The 16433-nt window shown below is 36.7% G+C and overlaps 2 protein-coding genes across 2 annotated transcripts in view; one reads left to right on the top strand and one right to left on the bottom strand.

Annotated features, from left to right (window-relative positions):
- The window catches only part of LOC124290776 (protein MTO1 homolog, mitochondrial-like), a 173037-nt gene that overhangs the window by 65829 nt on the left and 90775 nt on the right, over window positions 1-16433 (top strand). The gene's annotated exons all lie outside the window — the stretch shown is intronic.
- The window catches only part of LOC124290777 (histamine H2 receptor-like), an 87027-nt gene that overhangs the window by 4488 nt on the left and 66106 nt on the right, over window positions 1-16433 (bottom strand). The gene's annotated exons all lie outside the window — the stretch shown is intronic.

A 16433-nucleotide genomic window follows, 5' to 3' on the forward strand; every position in this document is an offset into this window, starting at 1 on the left:
ACAATCAAAGATGGCAACCTCATCTTACCCATCTTTTTCCATTTACTAAATGATTTTTATTTGTAAGAAATCTATTTCCAACCCTGACGGGACTTCTGAATAGAAGAGGGATTACAACCAAATTCTGAAAGAAATGCTCACAGCTCTTTATCAATGCCAGTTTGTCTGTTGGAAAATAGCCTCTTTAACATGAGTGATCTGCACAATCATGCCATGGTTTTGAAGAAAGTTTACTTAAGAATGAAAAAAGGAAACAAAACGTCAAGTTTGTCCGCTTCAAATATGACAGGGAGATGATGGTTTAAGACAGGGCTGTTACTTGTTACCCTACCTGTTCTAGTGCAGTTTAACCTTGTAAGGTTCAATCAGACTGTTTAAGTATGTATGCTATACTCAGTAACTGTCTGGAATTTTTTTATAGTGTGGTAGGGCCTGGGATTGGGGGTTTTCAGTGGGTATGGTCTCAGGACCATATATATAAATATTTTATATTTAAAATAATCTAAAAAATATTGGTTATGAATTTACATTTACAGAACCCTAAATTTTGATATCCTAACATTGTAATGGGCAATTATGATAAGCTGTTTAAACATGTTTTCATATCTTAAAGAAAATGTGTTTATATTGATATTTTGTTTACTTAATAAGTAACATTTTTCCCCTACCCCACCCCTTTTACCTGTATTAATTGACCAACCCATTAATGCACTTCAAATTTATGAAAACATCATTTGAAAACTTGACAGTGTCATTTTTTCTGACAGAAATATATATTTGGATTATCATTATGCTTCAATTTCTCATTTTAGTGATGAATTGTGCTGGCTTTTCACGAAAAGAAACTAAAGAAATATTTTCAATGAATTTACATTAACAGAGCCAGAGATTTTTGAAATCCTGGCATTGTAAAAGGCCTCATTATTATAGGTTGTTTAACCATGATATGACATCAGCAAATAAAAGCTACAAAACCCTTTCCACGTTCATAAAAAGTTGATTGTACAATTGTGGCTATATCATGAGCATATGTTTGTTTTAGCAGTATTACAGCTGTACGATGTGTGTAAACAAATCGAATCTGTACCAGACAATCCAGTGATTTTCAAACCAATGTATTTAAATTCTCATGATTTCAAATTTCCATACTGTCGTTATTGAGAGAACAGATATGCAAATTGTTCTCTGTTACACCGAAATGGTTAAAACAACAACATTGTGTTCAGCGAACCTTGCAAGGATGCAGCCATGCTGCTGGCTGTTATGTATTGATCGACAAATGTCAAGCAGGACAGATCTTTTTTACCATCTTCACTTAATTCTGAGTGTTATTCCAAAAGCATTTCATACATGGATTAACACTGTGAAAAATATTAATTTTGAAAATCAGATTTTTAATAAATTATTCGAACCCCATATCACTTGACTGAAGTTTCATATTTTAGCAGAATGTACTTGAATATTGCTGAGTTTGATCTGCCAATGCGTTCACTGTTTCGCAATATTACTTTCAATACAATAGGAGGAAAATGACATTTGAATGTAATGTTAAATAATTGGCAATTTTTTATGATTACAGTGGAAGAAATCAATTTCTGCTGCATGTTTTAAACTTTACTTTTTCACCTTAGAGAAGGGGCAGTGGGGGTAGCCTAGTGGTTAAAGCATTCACACGTTCAATTCCCCACATGGGTACAAAGTCTGGAGCCCATTTTTGCTGTGATATTACTGGAATATTAATTGCTAAAAGTGGTGTAAAAAACAACTCACCACCCACCCATCTTAAAGAGGTCATTTCTAAAAGACTGAATGAATAAATGAATATGGATCCATACTGTACTATTTCATTATTATTTAATGTTACTGAATATATTTCAAACTAAACTTCATTAAATGACCACTTAATCCATTGACATAGTCCTGTTTTATGAGGTTGTGAGTTAGATGGATATAAATCCTCTCTGAACACTATTCCAGTTATATCCCAGTGCATCAGCTTAATATGGAAGCTTGGCTCAAACTGATGCAGTTCCCAGATGTTTACAACTGATGAAGAGATGGAGAGGGTAGTACACTGGTTAAAGTGTTGACTTGTCATGCCCTGGGTTTGATTCCCCACATGGGTACAATATGTCAAACATTTTCTGATGTACCCACCTTGATATTGATGGAATATTGCGAAAGGAAGCATTACTTACTCAACTTTAAGGCGCGGTCACATCTTACGATCATGAATGTTGTCCTACTGGGCCCAGATTTTCGAAGCTCTCTTAGCGCTAAGATAGTCGTAAGTTCCATACATTAACATTAACTTATGACTATCTTAGCGCTAAGAGAGCTTCGAAAATCTAGGCCCTGGACTTTAGTGATTAACGTAGTAAACTGTAGTTTGATCGTAGTGCCATGTTATCATGGTGTACTACGGTCAATACAACGGCGCAGTAAGGTCAATTACGGTATACTAGGGGAGAACTATGATCAACCATGTTCAAACTACTGTACCAGTAGGGTCTTGGCATTCAAGCTTACCGTAGAGATATTTTGAACATGTTGAAAATTGTCCGGTCTAACCATGGGTTTGCTAAAGTCATAACTACACTTAACTACGTTTAACCAATGTCAAATACGGGTCTACTACGGTCTACGAAGATCATCCCCCACTACGGTCAACTACTTACATGTCCGGAAGATGTGACCACCGCTTTAGTGAAATCTCAAGCACAGGTAAAACCAAAATCCAGTCGAACCTGGATTTGAACCCCAGATTTCTGGCATACACATTGGATGCAAATTGATGCACCCTTGACCTCTGGGCCACCCATGCCTGCTCTGTTTATGGGAACTGGTCATCAAAAACATCACCTTTCTCAAATGATGTCAAAAAGACCAAAAACTGGGAATGAATACACAAAAAGACTGGAACCCTGTGTGACCGACTTTAGTTAATATTTCCCGATGAGCATGTCAGTGTTGTACATATGACACAAACTGAAGACATATCTGGTAATTTATAAAAATAATATATATAATATTAATATAATTTAAACATACCCAAGACAGGAAATGAATTCTCAAAACACTACGGAATTCCAGTATGACCAGATTTAGATAATATTTCCTCATGAGCTTGTCAGTTTCGTACAGATGACACAGATTGCAGATATATCTGGAAATGTACTTGTTATCCATTCTTCATATGTCATCTTACTGATCAGCAATAGCTGTAAAGATCAAAGGCAGAGAGAGAAATGGATGGCTGTTCTCTGAGAGAGGTCAGTCAGCTGATCAGCATAGAAATGACTTCTTCAGAATATGTGCTTGGTGGGTACGCCATTTCCGACCATGCCAAAGGGAGTGCTGTTAAAGTGCTGTTAACATGATTCCTTGGGCTTTGTTTTCATTTTTTTTAAATAAAAGAAATTTTCTTCAGCTTCAAATTTATTTCCAATGTACATTTTTAAGAATGTTTTTAAGATGAGGGGCATAGCCTAGTGGTCAAAGTGCTCTTGACATGATTCCTTGGGCTTTGTTTGCAATTTTTTTAAACCAAAGAAATTGGTTACAACTGTGAATTTATTTCCAGTGTACATTTTTCAGAATCTTTTTTCTCAAGGAGTGGAATAGCCTAGTGGTTAAAGTGCTGTATAACAGGATTACTTGGGCTCTATTTTCACTATTTTTGAAAATGGGAGAAATCTTCTACAGCTGTAAAATTATTTCCAATGTACATATTTTAAAGAATTTATTATTAAGAGGAGTTGAATAACCTATTGGTAAAAGTGCTGTATAACATTATTCTTATGGCGTTGATTTTATTTAAAAGACAATATAAAGTAATTGTCTACAGTTGTAAATATATTTCCATTGTACAAATTCCAAAGAATACCCTTAAGAGGAGTGGGATAGCTTAGTGGTTAAAATGCTGTATTACATTAATCCTATCCCTATGGCTTTGTTTTCAAACAATATAAAGTAATTATCTACAGTTGTCAATATATTTTCAATGTACATATTATAAAGAATCGTTTTAAGAGGAGTAGAAAAGCCTAATGGTGAAAGTATTCGCTCATCACCAAGGATCCTTGTTCATATCCCTATATATATATATATATACAACATGTCAAGTCTCCCTATATTAAATTGTTAGAATGTTGCTGAAAGCAGCATAAAACCAAACTCACTCACTGTTGCTCATGTCCGATGAGTGGATGGGACTTTGGAAAACAGGCAAGAACATATACATCTGATTACACATCTGATTTTGACACAAGGTCAAGAGTACAATCCAGTGATCAACATCATGACCATCGATTAACGTAACTCGGATACAATGAGTCAACCAAGTCATGATCCCGTTTGTCGCCTCTTAGTAGAAAAATCTTGTTGGCTCTGTTTCATGAAGTTTTGCAATTGTAGTAAGTCGATGTTAAAGTATAGGAGTTATAATTGTAGTAGTGTAGTGAGTGAGTGAGTGAGTTGGGTTTTATGCCAGTTTTAGCAATATTCCAGCAATATCATGGCAGGGAACACCAGAAATACGCTTCAGACATTGTACCCATGTCGGGAATCGACCCTGGACCCTGAAACCTAACATTTAAACACTTAGAAAATATACACCTTAGTTGTACTGATTTGACACCAGAATCCAAAATTTTGTAATTTGAAAGAAATTAATTGAAAACCACATCTCAAACCTGTAAAATACATGCATTTCCCTTTCAAGTGCATACCCTTTCATCTTCTCATGACATGTACATTAATATACAGTTTTGTGGCAGATGGTATTACACATGAAAGACTGCTTTCCGTACCACTACTAATGTCAATGGTAATAAACAGTAATGATCAATTAAAATGGCACATTCCTTCAAAACTGAATTCTGTTGACAAACTTCCAAACAGCCATAATTTTATATGTGGTTTCTCTTTAAATGATGTGGGTTTTTTGTGTTTTTTTCACAAGTGTCTAGTTGTTTTTTACAAAGTACTCAGTTATATTCATGGCGTAAAGATGTATATTTCCACAACATGTGTAGTTGAATTACTGGTAGCACAGAGATTAGTGGGTTGTTCTCTAATAGCAATTATTTTTGTTAATAGTTCTCAGTGTTAGTTGACATTAAAGAAAGAGGAAATTCTCTACCTGCTTTGAGTGTTTTTGTGATCAATATACTGAGGAGAATAAGCTGGGTTGGTTTTAATGCCAGTTTGAATAGTTTGTGTGAGTGAGTGAGTGAGTGTAAAACCATACTCACTCACTAAAACATGCATAGCGAGAATATAAAACTTGAGAGACAACAGTAAAGCAGCTAGAATATCACACCTATAGGTTTAAGACTAGCATGAACACCTGAATGTATTTCATCTTTATAACACTACAGTGTAAGGACTGCCAGCAACTGAAGGAAGATCACCATGCCAGGGACAATGGTCACTTTTGGCATGATACTTGTGAAGAATCTATACCACATTGTCACTCTATGCAATACCGTATACCGGGAAATTTTCAAGGTATTAAAATTTCGAGGTTTGAGACCCCCAGAGCTTTCGAGGTGATTTAAATTTCGAGGTTTGGGGACCTAAAATATGTAAATATTTTAGACAATGTTAATTTCGAGGTTAGAAGAAAGTGGCCAGAAACATCACTTAACGGACCAATACTCACTGAGCTATCGGCAAAACTCCCAGTAGCCAGTGATAACTGCTGTCTGACTGTTATAACAACCGGTATACCAGTCCATGACAGCAATAATTGTAATGAAAACAAACATTTGATCCTTTGTTATGATAAATGGCCCACGAAACACTCTGTCAGCAGAGTTCAAACATGACGCCATTTTTTCTCAGACGATATTGTTTTCTCAACAACTAATTATAAGCATGTATGATGGGTCTCTGCTGCAACTATGTTGTTGTTAGAAAGCTGAGAAGTTGAACTCTTTTGTTTACGATAGTTTATACAAGTAGCTTGACTCAAACATGCCATCGCACGAATAAAAGTTTGTTTCAGTCCATGTCGTTACATTTTGACGAGACAAAATGAGTCTAATAGCGTGGTTGTTGACAGGCATTACAGAGTTAATGCGCATATCAGGAAGTCATTGTTTGCCAGCAGTTGAAATGCTTATCGATAGGAAATCTAGCCCAAAGGTACGAAGTTTGGAAAAATTCGTGGATATAATATTTTCGAGGTTGCGTTTCTAACCTCGAAAACCTCGAAAATTAGATACCTCGAAAATTTCCCGGTATACGGTACACAAGAAGTTGTTATCCATGACTACAAAGTCGTATCTTTCATACTGTGTTTGGATGCTTCTTTCAGATCATTTACGTGCATCATTTCATCCATCAGTCCACATGATTAATGATTCATTCCAGGCTCTAAAGAAATTATCAAAACGTACAGTTCTCTACACTGTTACTTCACAAGACCCTCGTAAGGCCTGCAAGTGCAAGAACCCTTAAAACCAATAATTAGGGGTCTCTGGGACCTCCATGTTCGTGAGTAGAAGTAAATCCCTGCGCCATTGCAAAATGAATACCCAGTCAGTTTAGATTCTGGTAATGTGAAAAAATATGGTGTTCTTAATTTCCCTGGAGTCGGATATCGTGTTGGATTCTGTTCACTGTTGATATACTGTGAGCTGCTGTATATTTCACACAGTGTCAAGGAGGACGTAAAACCCAATTTCACCTCACCTCACCCAGTGTCAAGGAGGACGTAAAACCCAATTTCACCTCACCTCACCCAGTGTCTCACAACTGACATAAACTGAAGCACGTACTCCGTGTGTACTGATGACTCTCCAGTGATAAACCAATCAGCACTCACCAAAATGTTTATTTACTCATCTGAATAGCAACATGTTTTTGTGCGTTCCATGCAGAGGAAATTTAATGAAGAATGTTGTTTTCAAGATCTAACAGGATCATATCTGCTTTCAGATCTGTATGTATCACGTCTGCTTTAAACTCTCTATGTCACGTCTGCTTTTAGCCCTGACTTTCATGCCTGCTTTTAGCCCTGACTGTGTCATCCGCGTCTGCTTTTAGCCCTGACTGTGTCATCTGCGCTCTCTAACTTTTAGCTCTCTCTGAGCTCTCTGACTGTAGCACATCTGCTTTTAGCTCTCTAACTGTATCATGACTGCTTTTAGCTCTGTAGCTCATCTGCTTTTTAGCTCTCTGACTGTAGCACATCTGCTTTTAGCTCTCTAACTGTATCATGACTGCTTTTAGCTCTGTTGCTCATCTGCTTTTAGCTCTCTGACTGTAGCACATCTGCTTTTAGCCCTCTAACTGTATCTTGTCTTATTTTAGCTCAGTTCAAAAACATACTCTGATATATTTCTTACATGTGTAGATTTGCAAACATGACAAGCAAAAGTTTCTTCTGATGAGAGAAACTACCAATCTAATGCATAAGTTCTTTAATACTAATTGGCGTTTCCATAAATGTTTGAATGCATTTTGCCATTTGCCGCCTATCAATATTATCATCGCTCACTGACATCCTAATTATGAAAAAACACATATCAAAAACATTTCACTTGTTGCCAAGGAGCTTTTTGACTGCATGTTTATTCTTCCTGAATAAACATCACTAAAAGAACCTCTTCTAGGCATTTTTAACGAATTGGTAGAAAAACATATTGTAAACAGTTTCAACTGAAACAGCTCGTAACTCAACAAGTATCAACAAGTTAATTTTGTATCATCGCCATTTTCTTCCAGCTTATCACTCTTATTTGTGAAATAAATGTTCTTGTTTTGGCTTGTTAATGAGTCATGTAAATGATTCCCAGGTCTGCAGGGAAAGATAAGAAACAATAAATATTGTATACAACTCGTAGAGCATATTCACTGATGCAAGGCATGTTTGTCGTGTCAAGTGAGATGATTGTTTACGTCTTGATTAGTTGTAGCTGATGCTAATATCATCATCATCGTGATTATCATCAGCATTGTCAATATTATCATCACCACATTGTTTGTCGTCATGATCATCACATCATCTTTATCAACACTGTTATTAGCATCGTCATCATCATGATCATCATCTTTGTCAACATTATCATCCCCACATTGTTTGTCTTGATGATCTTAATCAATACTCATTATCATCACCACATTGTCATCATCACACTCACCATCATCATCACCACCACCATCATCATCATCATCATCACCACCATCATCATCATCATCAGCATCAGCATCATCATCATCATCATCATCATCATCATCATCATCATCATCACACTCACAATCATCATCATCACACTCACCATCATCATCATATAACTTATCTCATATCATCATTTAGAATCGTCGCCATCATCATCACCACATCATCATCATCATCACCATCATCATCATCATCATCATCATTATCATCATCATCATCATCAAAAAGATGTAAAAGTGAACTTCTTCATAAAAGTATAGTTTTACGTCGCACTTAGCAGTATTCCAGCTATATGGTCTTGATAAGAACCAAAAACAATAACAACAAAGAATTACTGGTAATATTGGATTATCTGTACTGAAAGATTAATTTTAAGTGTCCAAACTGTCACCCCCAACAGATGACCAGTTAAATTCTGGGATGCCAGTTTGTTATTCCTTAGAATACCTTAGTCCTTGTTGCCCTAGCTGATGAATAATAACTGTGTTGACAAATCAATACAAGACAACGCATTGTAGACCTTTGTGAAATAGACATTGTCACAAACATTTACCATTGCATTATAAACAGTGGATGATCTTATGACATCATCAATAATTTGGGACTAAGACTGACTGAGTATGGTTTTATGCCGCTTTTAGCAATATTCCAGCAATGTCACAGAGCTCCAGATAAGATTTAGCTCATGTGGGTACTGTACCCACTGTATTTTTTTGGAGTGGGTATTATGAATGTTGAGTGGGTTGAGTGGGTTACCTTGACTGCTTTCAAATATTTGCGTATTTCAGTCATTTTACTCACCTAAGTATTATGTCATTGAGTAAGTTTACTATGAGGTATGTCAAATCCAACTTAAATATAATGGAAATGATTTCACACAAAAAATCACTTATACTATACTGACAGTACAACACTTGTCCTATACTAACTTTACAACTTGATAGCAATCGATGTCTTTTTCATAAAGCAAACGATTTTTATAAATATATTCCGTACGCATTTGTTTTAAACCTTTTGCGTATCTAACATTTTAAATGCGTAATTGGTACGCAACAATTATTTTTCAATGAGTAATTGGAAATTTTTTATGCGTATTTTACCCGGATACGCAGCTTATATCTGGGCCTCTGATGTCGCATGGGCTTAACATATTGTACCCTCGTGTGAATTCAAACCTGGGTCCCCAGCGTGACCAGTTGATGCTGTAACCGCTAGGCTACTCCACCGCCCCTGGGACTAGGACCTACCGTGGTATTGTGTTGCTGAGTGAGTGAGTAGATATTGCATAATGCCACATCAGCAATGTTGCTGAGGAATGTCTCCAAACAATCAAAACCATTAGGCTTAAAGTAACCAATGAATTTCAGAATTCAAATTGTGAAGATTATGGGAACGAGTTCCTCTTCTCCCCTGAACCCTGTGTAATAATAGTTCAAGGTAAGGAGATTAAGATAATGTGAATTAGTATGTGTGTAACAATACTCATTTCCTAAGTGTGACATAACGTGGATAGTTTAGCCGTAATATCCTACACCTGAGATTAAACAAAATCCATTTGCAAATTTTGCATATTTAAAGGATTATTAGTATGTTAGGAACACAGATTTCCTGGATTCTTTAAGATCAATTCAATCATGACTTGGAACGAGCTTGTTGTGCTTATGAAATGTAAATTTAATGACACAGACAAAACCAACCTTGTGAAAAATATTGTTGATGCAAACAAGTGTAACAAGATTGGTTGCGTTCGATTATGAGAGCTGGTAACAGGATATAACTAGGAAAAGATTCAGCACATAATATACAGTGTGATTAATCAAGCATAATGTATTTGGCAGGTAGAAACATAAGTTAACCCTTTATCGGCATGTTGTAACCCGAGAAGAGGATACATGTATTTTACAGTATTTTAATTCCCTTCTTCATCACGGGAGTGTCAAATGCACCCATGAAGATCCGGGTTAGAATTGGTCTTCAGCAATCCCTGCCTGTCGTAAGAGGTGACTTACGGGATCGGGTGGTCAGACTCGCTGACTTGGTTGACATGTCATCGTATACCCAATTGGGTAGATTGACGATTGTGCTCTTTAATGTGGATTGTCTGGTCCAGACTCGATTATTTACAGACTGGTGCCATATAGCTGGAATATTGCTGAGAGCGGTGTTCAAACAACAAACAAATAAAACAAACTGCTGGAAGTGACTGACTGACTGAGTTTGGTTTTACGCCGCTTTTAGCAATATTCCAGCAACATCACGGCGGGGGACACCAGAAATGGGCTTCACACATTGTGCCCATGTGGAGATTCGAACCCAGGTCTTCGGCGTGACGAGCCAACGCTTTAACCATTAGGCTACCCCACCGCCTTTGCTGGATGTGAAGTCTGAACGAATAACATATTCTGAGTTACATCATGCAATGTTAGGAACCAGTACTAATATGAAGATATTGAAGAGTATGAATTACTGATATTTATGGATGGATTTTTGTGGTTTTGAATATAATTTTGTTTTGAGTAAGCAATCTGTGAAAGTATTTTTTTTGACTGTAAACTTTTAAGAGGAATGAATGTTATTAATAGTTGTATAAATTTTAAGACATATTGCATAAACTGCATAAAATTGTGTAAAAAAGTGGATTTGAAGATTAATTCAATTGGGATATTAGTAGTTGTACAGAAAGCAGTCTTTCTGGTGTAAATTCCCTCTACCACCAAACTGTTTATTATGTAACTACAGATGTATATCCAAGCTTTTCAGGTTTTAAGGATAACAAAAATAATTTAAGAATTCAACTGGTGAGGAGAGAACTTCATTTTAATGAAAGGTTGTGCTTCACTTTGTCACACTCTTCAAATTTAGCAGTGAAAGAGTCAATGTTTGACACAAAGCCAACTTCATGGAAGCATAACAACCGACCAGACATGTTTCATCTTACCTGTTTGATTTGGAAACACAAGATGACGATTTGATTGAACATACACAAAATATGTGGTGTGGGTATGAAGTTAAAAATTATCTCAACAGTATTTACAGAAGTTGTTTGGTTTGTTGATTAACGCTGCACTCAGCAATGTTCCTGCTATATGGCGGCAGTCTGTAAATAATTGAGTCCAACCAGACTGACTATCCAGTGATCAACATCATGAGCATCAATCTGCACAATTGGGATACAGTGGCATGTGTGAGTGAGCAAAGTCTACCTCTTTCAGAGACAGGTCACTGCAAAATATGTAAGTAACTCTAAAAGCAACTTAATCCCAACTTACTAAATCTTCCAAACACTTATTCACTCATTCACATGCTTATTTATTCACTCACTTATTCATTCCAACACTCATTCACTCACAACCCATTCAAACATTCACTCACACATTCACTTTGTCATCCACTCACTCACTCACTCATCCAAACACTCACTAACTTACGCAGTTAGCCACTTACTCACTCACTCACTCACTCATTCACAGAGGAGAGTCTGACTTGGTTGACACGTCATTGTATCCCAATTGTGTAGACTACCATCATAGAGCTTAAATATTGTTGAGTGTAGTGCTAAACAACATATGCTCACTCATCCACTCACTCACTCATTCATTCATTTATCCACTCACTCACTCACTCACTCATGAAAACATGCATCCATCCAAACACTCCCACACTCACTCATCCAAACACACACTTGCTCACTGAGTTATCCACTCTCATTCGTCCCCTCATTCACTCACTCATTCAATCACCCATTTATCCAATTGCCTTGCCTGTCTCACATGTATCAAATACCATAGTTGCTCATCCATAAAACCATGGTTCTGGTATTATACCACCCCTAAATAGCCCATGCGCAGACCTTTGATAAATGAATCAGACCCCCTGAGCTGTTAACTGCACCACTACAGCACAGTAAAATAGAAGAAGATGGAGATGAAATAAGCCTCATGACACAATACCTGTCTGTTTTCCATTACAGAGCGAGCAACAGCTTGATAAAAGCCCCATATTACCCAGCCTGAGACTAGCATCCTAAAAGCCTGAGTGCCCCATGATATATTTATGTGCCAAACTAACAACAAGTATAGGTATCTCAGGTCCTTGGATGAGGACTTCAGTCTTGGAAATAGTCAAAACATATCACTGTAATCCTAAAATGACATAAGTGATGGATATCAAGGCAGGGCCTTGTTTTCAAAAAGGAATACGCACTTAGAGAGCCAAGTAAAGAAAGCATGTAATTGGGCGACAGGGCACGAACTATACTCGACTCATGACGTGAACTGCAGAACATTATAGGTAGACATAAAATTATAAGGGGGTACAAACTCTACTGCAATGAACTGCAGAATACAGTGGAAACCTGATAAGTAAAATTTCAAGGGCCTCGCCAAAATTGTTTACTTATCAGGTATTTTATTTATCCAAACTTATAAAAACCTGCAAATGACAACCATATGCATGTATAAGTATGCATATGTAACAATGAACAACTTATCAGGGCTGGCCTCCAGTTGTCAGTGTATTGTCAACTGCTTGACGCCAGCGAGCTGTAAGTAGGATGTTTGTTTGACTAGAGACTGACACGACTGCCCCTCATGTCGGATTATGTGGTGATTGTTAATTTAGTTATCCAGTCTCTTTTGTTAAGTAATTTACTTCCAGGGACCATGTGAAGACGTTTAGTTAAGCGGTATTGTTTACTTATCCGAGTTTAGTTAACCGGACTCTAATAGTGATAATTAATGAAGAAATTTGCCGGGACCAAAGAAAAGTGTTTACTTATTAGGTCTGTTTAGTTAAGCGGTCTTTACTTAGGCGGTTTCCACTGTATTATAGGTAGACTAAAAAGGGGCACAAACTGAAATATGTGAATAGGTAGACACAAAATAGGTGCTGCACAAACTATTGATTGAACTGAAACATGTGATTTGCTGACAGAAAATAGTTTATGTACAGACTATTCCCGAGTCACAATTGAACTAAAACCTGTGATATTAAGTCACAAACTAGGTGATGCACAGACTTTTCCAGAGGCACGAAGTGCACAAAACCACATGATAGCTAGGCTCAAAACAGTGGCAGCGCAAACTTTTCCAGAGTCACAAAATGACCCCATAACAAATGATGGCTCCACTAGCACCAGTCATGATACATCAGTACGTGTACATTATCTGAACACACAGAAAACTATAATCATCTGATTGATAAAGCTTGACCTCAACTTCCACGATGTAGGCAGTTATCAATTACATACACAATCAATATAAAGGTCCTGTCTCATTTAACCAAGAACAACACTCACTTGCACGGCTGTATTTCCAAGTAGCAGTAATCCTTAACCCTTACGTCTGTGCACAATCAGGACTTGCCATAGTCTATATACCACAGACAGGATATTTGTCCTCCTCCACAGGTTTAATCCATATCATACCAGCAGTCGTCAATAGCGCGCTAGTACATAGCATTCGTACTGTACGCCTGTTGTCAATTGCACTGTGAAAGACACCTCCATCTGTTCATAACACATGCTGCCTTTTTCTGTAGCAGAAAATTCTTGTGTTGTCAAAGACTGCTCAGATGTAGTTTTGAAATAATTTTTTAAATTTCTTTTTTGTTTTTGTTTCATTATGTTGTTAAAGACTACTCAATAATAGTTTTATGCAGATATGGTTTGAAATAATGTCGTAATTGATTTCCTTTGTTTACCTAAACAAAACAAAAATGATTTGAATATTGACTAGCTTATAAGGACATGGAAAATATCTAATGGAAGAGGAATTTCGAACCAAAAATATTATCAGTGATGTATAAAATGGGAAATAACAATGTAGTGCATGATGTTTTAATGGTCATGAGAATAAAAAGCACTCCTTAAGTCTTCTAATAATCTTTTAATCTAGATGTGTGAAGACCATGTCTGGTGTCCCATGCCGTGATATTGTTAAAAGTGGTGAAAAACCTATCTCACTCACTCACTCACTCACTTGCTGGAATCTGTTCCAATGGATAAATAAGCTTGACTGTTCTGTCATTGACATTAAAATGATTTCCTTCAAACTGCTGTGCACTTTGAATTTCACCAGAAATTATGATGAGAACACAAAAAAATGTTTTAACTTTTTAGTCTGTTCGCTTTAATGTTCAAAAGAATTATAATTCTGTAAAAATCTCACCCGAATGACGCAAGACCCAAAAGATCACAATGCACATCAGGGGTTTCACAGTTACATGTAACAACTAACTATTCCAGAAACCACTAAAAACCCAATCCACCACTTTCATGATCAGGACTTGTAATAATTGTTACAAAGAAACTCACAAACCAAACTCAAGATTTTCCCAAATACAGATACACAACTGTAACTTGGAATCTCACCAACCAGACTAACAAGTTTCACAAATACAGATACACAACTGTAACAGAATTTCAAAGATCACTCTCACAAGTTTCACAAATACAGATACACAACTGTAACAGAATTTCACAGATCACACTCACAAGTTTCACAAATACAGATACACAACTGTAACAAAATTTCACAGATCACACTCACAAGTTTCACAAATACAGATACACAACTGTAACAGAATTTCACAGATCACACTCACAAGTTTCACAAACACAGATACACAACTGTACACATTTCACAGATCACACACAAGTTTTCAAACAGATACACAACTGTCACAAGTTTCACAGATCACACTACAGAGTTTCACAAATACAGATACACACACAACAGAATTTCACAGATCACAGAATTTCACAGATCACACTCACAAGTTTCACAAATCACAGATACACAACTGTAACAACTGAATTTCACAGATCACACTCACAAGTTTCACAAATACAGATACACAACTGTCACAGGGAATTTCACAGATCACACTCACAAGTTTCACAAATGCAGATACACAACTGTAACAGAATTTCACAGATCACACTCACAAGTTTCACAAATACAGATACACAACTGTCACAGGGAATTTCACAGATCACACTCACAAGTTTCACAAATACAGATACACAACTGTAACAAAATTTCACAGATCACACTCACAAGTTTCACAAATACAGATACACAACTGTCACAGGGAATTTCACAGATCACACTCACAAGTTTCACAAATACAGATACACAACTGTAACGGAATTTCACAGATCACACTCACAAGTTTCACAAATACAGATACACAACTGTAACAGAATTTCACAGATCACACTCACAAGTTTCACAAATACAGATACACAACTGTAACAGAATTTCACAGATCACACTCACAAGTTTCACAAATGCAGATACACAACTGTAACAAAATTTCACAGATCACACTCACAAGTTTCACAAATACAGATACACAACTGTCACAGGGAATTTCACAGATCACACTCACAAGTTTCACAAATACAGATACACAACTGTAACGGAATTTCACAGATAACACTCACAAGTTTCACAAATACAGATACACAACTGTAACGGAATTTCACAGATAACACTCACAAGTTTCACAAATACAGATACACAACTGTAACGGAATTTCACAGATCACACTCACAAGTTTCACAAATGCAGATACACAACTGTAACAGAATTTCACAGATAACATTCACAAGTTTCACAAATACACATGCATTAACTGCAACAGGACAATTCACCAACAGGGAATTTCACCAGACTCACAAGTTTCACAAATGTAGAAGTGTGTTAACTGTAACAGGAAACTCACCATTCAGACTCACAAGTTTCACAAATGCAGATAGATATTAGCTGTAACAGGGAATTTCACCGTTCAGACTCACAAGTTTCTCAAACGCAGATATGTTTTAACAGCCATCGCTAAAACTCAAGATCCACTCACCTCCTGCATCAGACATATTGTACCCAGAACGTCACCAGCAGCACATGTCAGTATTCAGCAATCATCAGTAAATATTCCTCCAACATACATTTCTTGTCTATTGCTGACACAGCGTAACACATTTCCACCAATTAGTCGTACATTACGACTCCAGATGTTAAAAGATATGGGCTATAAACAAATGAACATTAAACCTTGTGGAATAATTGCACTGAAGGCAGTGTTCCTAGTTTATTGCATAATCATTGATGCACACAGGCGGAACCTCTGTAGCCATGATGTCGCAATTATTATGTTTTTTATCAAGCGTTTGTCCGTTTAGTTTCACAAACACATATTATGTGTGTGTCATCACAACTTAACCAATGATCAGTTGTATATAGCA

The sequence above is a fragment of the Haliotis rubra genome, unplaced genomic scaffold, assembly GCF_003918875.1.
Source record: "Haliotis rubra isolate DU_JTF1 unplaced genomic scaffold, ASM391887v1 Scf474, whole genome shotgun sequence".
NCBI classification, from domain to species: Eukaryota; Metazoa; Mollusca; class Gastropoda; order Lepetellida; family Haliotidae; genus Haliotis; species Haliotis rubra.